We start from the raw sequence: 10,186 nt of genomic DNA on the forward strand, positions 1-10,186 counted from the left end.
GGTTATTTGTTTTTATTTTTTTTAATTGGGAGAAAATTTATTTATTTATTTTTCCATTGGAAGAGGCCAAAGTGAGAAGATAAAGGCTCATTAATTTTTTAAAAAATGAAGAAGGCAATAGGCAGAGAAGTGAGAATAAGAATTGATAGAAAGTTTGTGGAGTAAATTCTTTTAACTAATAAAATCATAGCTTAGACCCAAAAATTAAAAAGTGAGGAGAGGATGAGTAGGGTAGTATAATGACCATTAAATTGAGTTCCAGAGATGTGAGTTTGAGTCTAGATTCTTCCATTTACTACTTGTGTGACCTTGGATTTCTTACTTTGTATATCAAGAATTTGATTTCATAATCCGTAAAATAAGGGATTTGGATTCTAAGTTTCTCTCTAATTCCTTACACTTTGGAACTCTATAAGGTGGGCAATGGAGTTAGAGTCTCTGGAGAATTCTAAAAGAAATGGGACCAAATGAGGGAAAATGGAGAAATCAAGCAGAAATCATCACTACTTACTAGAAAACAAGAAAACAATTCAAAATACATATTTTCACTATCAAAAAAACTGTAGGGGAATGTAGGCTCATGGATCAGGTATCAAGACCCCTATGAGTCTAGAGTGTACCATTTCTTTCCCATTTCCAGGAATCTTGCTTATCAAAGCTTTATCTAGAGGCTGGGTTGTATGGCAATTTGCTCAACTTTCAGGACTGTGATAATCCCCAAATCCTGTCAGCTAGGATTTGTCTCAGACTCATAGGTTCACCCTGATAGTGCTTTGCTCTGGACACATATCTCTTCTTATCTAACCCTTCTTCCTCCCCCACATCCCCTTCTTGGAAATCATCATACCCCAAGCCTTCACCCAGTCATCCCTTTTCCAGTCAATACTATTTCTGTGTTTGTGACCTCAGAGATTGAAGATCAATCAAGAAGAATCTCCCTCTCTGCCCATCACCAATGACCTGTTGTCTCTTTAAATTGACCTGTTGTGAAGGCAACATCCCACACATTGAATAGGAGAACTTAGTAAAGTTCTAGGTATCGTGGCTAACCTCCGTCTTCCTCCTGCTGTGGCCCAAAGACCATTGTACCTGACATTATTCCTTTGGTAATTGAGATCCAATTGGGTCTGATATCCAGTGGTATTCTTTGCCCTAAATGCTTCTTCCCTTGTTACTCCACCCACCTTTATCCTTTCAAAATTTATCCCTGCCCCAGGTATTTCATTTTAGGTCTTGGGCCTTTTCTTGTGTGAATTAAAACAAGCCAAAATAAAGGTTTCTTGCTTTTATCCAGCACTGGCCTGTCTGGTTCTTGGAGAAGAATCAAGGAAATCTGATTCTGATAAATATACACTGTCATCAGCTATCTTCAAGAATTCCAGAATGAGGGGCAGCTCTTGGCCCAGTGGATAGAACACCAGCCCTGAAGTCAGGAAGAGCTGAGTTCAAATCTAATCTCAGACACTTAACACCTAGCTGTGTTAAGTCACTTAACCCCAATTGCCTCAGGAAAAAAAAAGAATTCCAGAATGAGTAATACACAGCTTTTTCTGTGATACAAATGAATGGTCTCAGAGATAGCTATGCTCTGTGGCAAGGAGGATGAATTAGTTTTAGCCCAAAGAAAAGTGACTTAAAAAACACCACATCTAAGCTGACTCTCTTCCGGAGAACTTGATGGACTTTAGTCCATAAGAACCATATTTCCTATAGTGATTATGGTTGAAAAATGTAAACATAAGACCATTACCAACTTAGAAACCTGACTTACAGACTTGCCATGTATAATATGGTTGCTATCGTTAGGGACTCATTTCTCCAACATGGCGCCAAATTTTTCCTTCCCTCATTAACTTTAATGAAGATATCTGAGATAGCCATCTATTCATTTTCTGCCATTGCTGGGAATCACTGGGAGTCTCCCAAGTGCCACTGAAGGCACTTAATATCTCCTTTCCTTCTCATTTCCCTTTCTCACTACTGCTTCACAGAGCCTGGCACTAATAGCTACAGAAATGTTGGTTAATTTGAGATTTCTTGATATATAAACTCATTTCTCCATAGAAATAATCGATTCACAAAATTCTGGACCGTGGTTAGTTTATAAGTTGTGGGGACTGTCTATATCAAGCACTTGTTAGATGTGAGAAAATTCCCATTCATTCTGATGTGGTTGAGACTATGGGGGTGGATTCTGGCTCTGCTGTTACCATCTGTTTGATTTCTATAAATCAAGTCATCTCTACCTCATGATTTCATCATCCTTTAAAAAAAATAAATGGGAAAGTTGGGCTTTATGGGCTGTAAGATCTTTTCTATGATCGCTATTTTTCCAATTTTTCTGTGGAGTAAATTAAAAGATCATCCACCTTTCTTGCCCTCATTCTAATTAAGTTCTTTCTATAACTATCCAAGAGGTGTCCTAGTATGAACCTGTGTTTTCTAGGTGAGAGAAGATGGGCCTCAGTATACAGGGACTCTAGATAAGTTAAGCTACAGGGTCAGGGTGAATGACAAAGCAGAGAAGCAGAAAGGATGTGCCATTAAGCTAACAGTTTTTGACAGGCAAGTGATCTCTCCATTTTCTGAACATTTTGGAGAGAGGCAATATGTCATAATGAATAGAATGCAGGCCTCTGAGTCGGGAGACCTACCTTCAAATCCTGTTTCCATCACTTATTAGCTCTATAATCTTGGGACTTCACTGACCAGCATAGAACCTCAGTTTTCTCATCTGTAAAACAGAAATGATAATATTTTCACTACCAACTTCACTGACAAGGAAAGCACTTTCTAAATGTGAATTATCATTTTTAATAGTATTTTGTTTTTTCCAAATACATACAAAAGATAGTTTTCAGCATTCACCTTTGTAAAACCTTGTGTTCCAAAATTTTCTCCCTACTTTCCTCCTTCTCCAAGACAGTAAGCAATCTGACAAAAGTTAAACATGGGCATGAATTATTATTTTCTTTTTCTTTTTTTTTAAATTTTTATTTAATAATTACTTTATATTGACACTCATGAATTATTATTTTCAAATACTTGGAAAACTAATATTCTTTTCTGTATCACAAAGTCAAAGGGAGCCATATCGAGAATAGTACTTTTCATCCCAACAACATTGTAAGCAAGTGTTTGGGACAGCATGGGATTGTGTGCTTTTGAGTTACCCGTTTTGAAGCTCCTAGACTGCCTTGCACAGAGAGATGACTGTCATTGTTATACAGAAGACAGTACTATATGCCCTGAAACCATTTTTCTTCCCCAGACCAAGAGACCTGCTTTTGATGATATAGTTATCAGAGCCAAATGAGTCATGACCCTGTTTTCTGAGGCTTCAGGGCAAAACTTGAAGCAATGGTTCTCACAGAATAGTTCACTTTTGATGGTGGAAGCCTTATCAGGGCTGAGAGGAACCTTACAGGTCATTAAGTACAACCTGTAACTTCCCAGGACTCTCCCTGTACCATCCCCGACAATGGGGTCATTCAAGGTCTATTTGAAAATGTCCAGAGAAAGGAACTCACACCATCTGTTGTAGCCCATTCTGATCAAGATAGTTCTAATAGTTTGGAAGGTTTTCCTTATATGGAGCTCACAATTTCTCCTTTCCTCCCTTCCAACTTCTAGCATTACTTTCTGGAGCCAACAAGGACCAGTTTAGCCCCTTTTCCATATGGCAGCCTCTCAAATACTTAAAGACAGCCACCATCGGCCTCTGGAGATAACATACCTGCCAACTGCAACATGAGAGATAACATACCCGATTATCTCTGTTGTATACATAGAGTCAAGCTATTACCTGAGAGATGTTCTGTTACCGCTTATTAAAAATGTAGACTGTTGGGAGATCACTGGGGTATGGTAGATCTGGTCAAGGTAGAGCTGGGGATAAATTCGAGAATTGGAGGGACTACAGAAATGAAATTCTTTGAGAAGACATTCAGAGGCTAGTTATAGAAATCAATCATGCTTATATTTCTTTGTTGCGTTATTGATATTTCAGGAAAAATGATGAATTCAGGCATTTTTGATCAATGATTTAAATAGGATCTATTAATTTCAAATGGGCATATACTTGTAGGATGTTGGTGCTTTTAAAACTGTCTTAATTGAATTACATTGTGGATTTTTTTTCCCCTTTGGCTATTCCAACATTTTTTCCATGGATTTTAACATTAGATAAATTTATTGTCCGACCTGCATGTATTTCAAGAGATGCACCTTTTTCAAAGGTCACACTTCCTCAGGAAGGATAAATGTGAGATATTTCTGTTATCTTAACCTCTTTCAATTATTTATCTATTGAAAATAACATTCAGTTTAACAGGATATTCAGAATACGACAGAAACACAATAGATTTGGAATCAGAATACCCAAATTAGAATTCCAGCTCTGCTGATTTACTGTCCTATGGTCTGTATTGCACCGTGCACCTGCACAGGGGTGTGATTTCTGCTTGGCTAAGAGACTTTTGAGGCTGTGCCAATGAATATAATGGAGGTGAGGAGATGTGACTTTGAATGGTTGAAGGATTTTGAGAGAGATCATTGGGTGAAGTGAGCTCAAATTTTTAAATGGCAGAAAGGAGAGCTTCCTGGGGAACTAATCCCTAGCATGTCAGACTCTTTGTTTGCAAATATGGAAAATGTAAAAATAGACATCTCTTGGTGAGATCATTCCCTCTATCCTTGGTTGAGCTGAGAGCTCATCTCACTCCCAGCTAAAATAAATATACTTTATTCTTCTGAATTCTTTGGTCTTTTCTATTTGGCATGACTTCCCCAATTTCTGTTTGCTGTTTATTTTGATGAAGAGGGATATTCATATGATCTTTTATGTAGCTAGTATTTGGTGGAAAGGAGTTAAATTGTCAATTGTAAGCTAATTATTACTCTCCTTGAGAGTGTTCAGAGTAAGAGACATCAATCCTGGGCTCCCTACACTACCAATTTCTGAAATATAGACAATATAGCCCAAATCCCTTTTAATGATGAAATAAGGTTTGTCTTTCATTTTCAAAGAGGAATCATGACATCATGGGCGATGTCTTGACTTTTGAGTGAATTGGATTTAAAAAAGACAAAGTTGCACAAAGTTATTAAACTCCTTTTCTCTTCCAAAGTCATTGAAATCCGCTAGGAAGACAAAAATCAAGAAAAGTATTGATGACATGGGATTCAGTGGATGGATGACCTTGGTGTCTTTGACTCTACCCACTCCATAGCACTTGCAACAACTCTTGGAACAAATTGTTCTCAAATTCCCATTTCACAGGGGAAAGTCTTTATATTCTCAAAGGTAAGGTACAGGCCAAGTGCCCTCCTGTTTCCAGGAGAAAGTAGAAGGAGGACCATTTCTACAAAGGTGGAAATCATAATCTCTCTTAGTGATCAGTGACCAGATCTGATATCTATCCACACTACTCATAGCTGACCTAGCTTTATATATATTTGGGAACTACCAATCATACATAGCTATCCTACATACATATATTTACAGTCTTATTTGCTCTTGTACTTCTCACAATGACCTATTTACAATTCTCTCCACCCTGCCTCCCACCTCCCAAATCAGGATTACATTTATTTGTATAGTCCATTCTCTTTCTCTGAACTATTTCCTTTACTCTCAAAATCCTTATCTCTTTTTAACCCAGTGCTATATCCTCAGAGAAGTCTTTCCTGATCCCTTTAATTGTTAGGACTTTCTTCCACTTCAAATCTTCTACATATCTGTGTGTCCATGCTCTGTCCTTGCCCTTTGGGGAGAACATAAGGTCTTTCAAGGCAGTTTTTAGTTTTGTGTTTGTGACCCCCAATGCCTATTAACATAGAGTCTTGCACGCAAGTAGATGATTAATAAATGATTATTCACTTGCGTTGTGTATGTAGAGAAAGATGATCATATGAGTATAAGGGCTTTTGTAAAAAGACATCTGTGTCTGTGATTATTCACAATGCAGCTGTTGAACCCAAAAGAGCATTGGTCCCGGCATTCCAGACAGCTAACTCTGTATCTAGGGTCCTACCAATATGTCGGCCCACTTTTACAATTTTAACAAGAGAGAACTTGTGACCGAGTTGACAGACATGGCTTTAGCAGTGTCCTGGGGTGGGGCAACATGGAAAATGTGTGATGTTATACTAAAAACCCAACATAATCTGAGGGAGGGTCACTTCCTAATTCCTCCCCCAGGATGGATCTAACAGATAAGTGGGAGGAGTAGGAGATGGGAGGGCAAAAAGGTGAGGGACACTAATTGTTCCTTTTAAATCCCCTCTGGCTTTCAAAAACACAGGACAGCATGGAGACAGCTGATTAGTTTCCCAACTGTTTTGAGATCTATTTAATAAGCGTTTACTCCCTGTAGAGGAGGGGCAGTGGGCAGCTATGCTTGATTCCACCCAAGTGGCTATAGGGAGAGATCCTAGAATGGGAGAGTCCATTGACCTTGAACTGATTCAAATTATATTCGAGAAAAAGAGAGAGAGAGAGAGAAAGCCCCTGGAGTGAACAAAGGCTATGTGTTTGAGGCCAGAGGGAGTTTCCAGAGAATTTAAGTCTGGTGCATGACATTCAGGACCTGCACAATATAGAAAGTAGCAGGAGGTAATGGCTAGGATGTTGGACTTGCCATCAGGAAGACCTGTCTTGAATTTCACTTCTCACTCTTGCTAGGGACAACTAAATGGTACAGCAGATAGAGCACTGGCCCTAAAACTGAGTTTGAATCTGCTTCAAATCAAATACTAGCTGTGTAACCCTGAAAAAGTCATTTCAGCCTGTTTGCCTCAGTTTCCTTTTCTGTAAAATGAGTTAGAGGAGGAAATGGCAAAATACCCCATTATGTTTGCCAAGAAAACCCTAAAAGAGGTTCTGAAGGTCAGACATGACTGAAATGCTTTGAAAACAGCTTGCTAATAAATGTGGACAACACATTATATTCCTTTGAGTTTCGGTTTTTTTCTTCCTGTAAAATGAGAATATTACATCTTCTACACAAGGAAGATATAAAGTCCAAATGAGATAATGTATGTGTGACCAAGAACAAGTCCCCTCACCTCTAAGAGGTTTTCTCACCAATAAAATGGAGCTAATAATACCTTTAGCACCTACCTCACTGGGTTGTTGTGAGGTCCAAATGAGACTTTAAATCACAATATAAATGCCAGTTATTATCATTGCAGGGGAGCAGAAAAATTCTAAAGATTAGGGAGGTGTTCAATTCAATGATGCAAGACAAGTCCAAAAGACTCATGATTGAAAAATACAATCCACAACCAGAGAAAGAACTGAATGCAGTTCAAAGCATACTATTTTCACTTTATTTTTTTTTAATGGCTTTTTTTCTTTTGGTCTGTTTCTTTTTTCACAACATGACAAATAAGAAAATATGTTTTACATGAATGCAAATATATATCCTATATCAAATTGCTTACTCTCCTAGGGAAGAGGAAAATTTGGAACTCAAATTTTAAAAAATGGATGTTAAAAAATTGTCTTTACATGTAATTGGAAAAAGGAAAAAAAAGATTAGGGAGCTTTTCTACTTAAATGAAAATGATATTAGTTGGCATCTGCATGTTTTCTTTCTTTTAAACTAAAAACTTACTTTCCCTCTACTCTACCTAGTGAAAAAAGAGAACCAAACCCCAAATTTTTGTGATAGAGATAATTAAAGTCAAGCACTTTAATAGCCATGTCTAAAAATATCTTCATGAGCATTGATGATGATAAAGTCTTTCTCATGTTATCTCATTTGGTCTGCTTAACAAGCCTATCTGAAAGAATGACTCTCTTGCTTCTGTTGGGGATGTCAGATATTGTGGGATTTCCCCTTGGATATTCCCTTGGAATGGAAAGAGATATGTTGATGTTAGCCTCTGTATAACTAGTCATTTCTGTAAATAAGGAAAAAATCTCAGGGGACCCTCAGCTGCTGAAGCATCTGAGTTCTAGACAGTGATTGGGAAAAAAAGGGGTGACCAGCAGGGAAGAAGGAAGTGGTTCCCTGTCTCTCCTCAAATTGTCCTGGAGCATTTTGTATTTCATCCTCTCCTTTCCCCTGACTTTATCTTCATTTGTGCATTCATAAAATATTTTTTTTTTGGAGGGGGCAGCTAGGTGATACAGTGGATAGATCACCAAGCCTGGAATTAGGATGCTCAAATCTAGTTTCAGACACATAATAGCTGTGTGACTCTGGGCAAGTTACTTAACCCTGCTTGCCTCAATTTCCTCATCTGTTAAATGAGCTAGAGAAAGAAATGACAAAAATCACTCCAATATCTTTGCCAAGAAAATCACAAATGAGGTCATGTCAGAGAATCAGACATGACTGACCAACAACAACCACCAAAAAACTACTTACTCCATCCCCAGCAGATCCTTGAGAAAAGCCATTTTTTTTCATTATTTCTGATGGCATAATAACATTCCGTTACATTCATATACCATAATTTTTTTTAGTAATTCCCCAACTGATGGGCCCTCCTTTACTTTCCAGTTCTTTGCCAATACAAAAAAAAAGAGAGCCTATAAATATTTTTGAACATATGAGTCTTTCTCTTTTTTTGATCTCTCTGGGATTTAAGCCTAGTAATGGTTTTAATGGTGAAAGGGTATGCACAGCTCAGAGATTTGGGGAGCCTACCAACCTTAAGTTAATGTCTCTGTGTCCTGAGCTATACAATTCACAAAGAGCTATGATTTCATGCCACATTAACTTGTATCTCAGCTTTTTTATACCTCTGTGTGTGTATATATGTATAGATGTGCACATTATACATACATGTATACATGTGTACACATACATGTTTATATACACATGCACTCACATATTATGTGTACTTTTAGTGTTGCTTTTAAAAATCTATAACTGTCTTTCCAATGACTCTCCAGCCAATAGAATTCTCTCTTGCAACAAAGAAGAGCTGAACAAATCAATAGCAGCCTGCTAGTGGAAAGAATTTTTGGAGAGACTTTGAAATCAGAGAATATGAATTCAAAACCTGCCTTTGGTGTTTATCCTGTTTGGGGAAATTACTAAACCCCTGTGGACTTCAGTTTCCTTATCTATAAAGTGAAGGAGAAAGATATTTTATAAAGGTCCTTTTTTTTTCTTATTATTTATCTACTGTCTTATAAACTCTGACATGTTGGGCACCTCATCTCTCATTCTGTACAGATGCCATCTCTAAGAGGAGATAAGCTTGCTTATCCATTAGTCCTCTGAAGCAAAAATGAACAAACAAACCAATAAAACAACAGTCACTAGTATTTTAGGTCTTCCATCTTTTAATACTATATTCCTTTACATTATTGGGACCATTATATATAAACCATTCTCCTCACTTGACTTTATATTCATCTTTTTCTTCCTATCATCTTCACATTCACTTTCCTTTTTGTTCATCCTTCTTACTACACAATAATACTCTGTTATATTGCAAGATCTCAGTTTGTTTATGTATTCTCTGCTTATTAAGGTCATGGTAAGCTTTTTCAAGAGTTTCTGATGGACAGATTGCTGGGGATGATAATCTCTGATATCGCTAGATAGCGACACACAGGACAGACACAGAAGCACATAATCTATCACGGGGGCCATGTTTGATACCTTTTCAGCTTCATACGAGGGCTTGTGCTCCATCGAAAGAACCTTTAGAACCAGGGTCATCTTCATGTCCCAATGAGCCAGTAGAGATGACCTTAGTAGATGTACAATGGGTGATATAGATTCCCTTTGACTTTTTCTATTTTGCAGAAATGTAACAATAATTTTTTTTTCACCTGAAGGAAAAATGGCTTGTGGGTGGGAGTGGGGACTAGATAGCAGTCTTGTAGGTTGGAGACCCTCAACTCTAGCACAGAAGATAATTGAGCTGTTGTGGTAGGTCTGACAGATTGCAGAGGGGATCTATGACACTACTTATGTAGTAATCCCAAGAGAGGGAGGAACCTGTCTTCTCGAGACAGCCTTCATCATCTAGTCATGGCAATCTGGTGAGACATAAAGATCTTTTCTAAGAACAATATTTTAACATTCATAAAAGAAAATACAAAGTATCACAAAGGAATAAAGATTTAACTTTCCCTCCATCCAATTTCACAGATCCCTTGTAATTTAGATCTGCCAATCCAAGAGAATCCAGCCCTACAGAATTCACTCCAAAGGGA

The sequence above is a fragment of the Antechinus flavipes genome, chromosome 6, assembly GCF_016432865.1.
Source record: "Antechinus flavipes isolate AdamAnt ecotype Samford, QLD, Australia chromosome 6, AdamAnt_v2, whole genome shotgun sequence".
Taxonomy (NCBI): Eukaryota; Metazoa; Chordata; class Mammalia; order Dasyuromorphia; family Dasyuridae; genus Antechinus; species Antechinus flavipes.